The following is a 1,893-nucleotide window of genomic DNA, read 5'->3' as shown; positions in this document are numbered from 1 at the left end:
TATTATATTCCTATAATTATCATGAGTATTGGATTGGATTTTAAAATGTGTTAAGGTCGATTTGTAGCTGTAACTATCAAAGCAAGTGACATCAGAAAGTACTTTGCTTAATGCAGAAAATTGTATTACCCCTTTTAATAATACCAGTGGTCGTGAATCTTCTTTCTTTAGTGTATGTGTGGCAGAGTGCATGACCCCTAATTTTGTGCGTGTCAATTTAAATTTTACTGATAGGTACTTACCTATAGCCTAGAGCTGATCTCAGAATCGGCGAGGATGGAGTAACAACAGTAAATAACAGTTTAGTGAAATAAATTATTTTGATCTCTTTGTAGTTGGTGAGGAAGGTAAAGATCATTTGCTGTTTTCCGATTTCAATAATAATTGTGGTTTATTACTTTTGTTCATATTTTTAGTTATTTTATTTCTTTTTTTAACTACTTACCTATCTTGTTAAGCAGCTAGCCGCTAGGTATGCACAATTTCATGACAATAAATCGTCAGCTGGAGTTATAATATGTTGTCTGTGTCTAAAGATAACCACCGTAAGTATATATATACAAATAATAACTTGATTAAGATGATTATAGATAGTTTGTAATAATACCTAAGCCATATTATTAGAATTACTCAGTTAATATTGACTTTTCTATTGATGGTTAGCGTAGAGTACGAAGAGAAGCTGGTGGTTTCTTCTAAACGCAATTTCACGTCGATTGATGCAGGTCTGAGACAAAATTATTAAGATAAACGGCACTTGATAAGTCTTGAAAATTTAGGTTCTGATATTTGGTTAAAAATAAGACATATTGAAGAAATTTCGGGGAACCCCTCGACCCCTCCCTCAGATACGGCCTTGCTTAACAGCATAGTAAACATATAGTGCGAAGATAACAATAGCAAAGGTACACTTGTCGGTTATCCACACGATGTAAATCATAAACATATTCCACAAATGTAACTTACAAGTTACAATGCCTACACTCTGTCCAGCAAAAGAACAAGCCGTGGCCAGTCGAAAATTGGTTATTTTACGCATCCACACGCGCCACCCTGCCAACGTGGAATCGGTCTCGATGGCAGGGTGACTGGTGCTGATGCCCAAAATCAGTGTGTTCTCTCGCGAGACAGAATAATGTATTTATATAATTTTGCATCCAATAATCCTCCGTATGCCGTGCAGAGGCGTAATTAAGGGGAGGATAGACCCCCCCTCAGAGCCTTCATAATATTATATATTATATATATTGTGTATTTGTGTCACAGTGACGTATAGTGATGGGCACTGGGTAAATACCCGATGGGTAAGAAATTTATTTCGGGTAAATACCTGGGTAAATACCCATGGTATAAATACCTATCCAAAATCGGGTATTTATTTTTTTTTTATCGCACCGGCGGCCGTCACACTGCTGAAGTTGGTGTGCGTGTGCGTGTTTGGCGACTACCGTGTGCTATAAATATTTTACTTAATTTTTTCAAAATCAATGCTAAATCCTTTATTTTCTATACCTGAAGAAATTAAAATTGTAGCTGATATTAAAAAAAGAAAACTATTTATATTAGGTACAGTTCATTTAGCTGCTGAATTACTAGATCTGAAAACTCAAGGCTGTAAATTAAATAGTAATGAAAGAATTGATGCTTTAGAATTCATTTATGAATTAGGAATTTTAATGGGAGTAAATATTATGGAAGACCTGTCAATTTATCAATCAAAAAATGAGAAATTTTCAAAAACATTTTTTTGGGAAAGTTCACTTTTATCTGAACCCTTAAAATGGTGGCAGTTTCTTAATCATATATCACCACTATCTAAAGTTACTGTCAGAATTTTGTCTGCTCCTTGTACTTCAGCTGCTACAGAGAGAACGTTTAATAAATTTTCTAGGA

This window comes from Acyrthosiphon pisum, chromosome A2 (assembly GCF_005508785.2).
Source record: "Acyrthosiphon pisum isolate AL4f chromosome A2, pea_aphid_22Mar2018_4r6ur, whole genome shotgun sequence".
Taxonomy (NCBI): domain Eukaryota; kingdom Metazoa; phylum Arthropoda; class Insecta; order Hemiptera; family Aphididae; genus Acyrthosiphon; species Acyrthosiphon pisum.
This window is presented reverse-complemented; position numbering follows the sequence as displayed.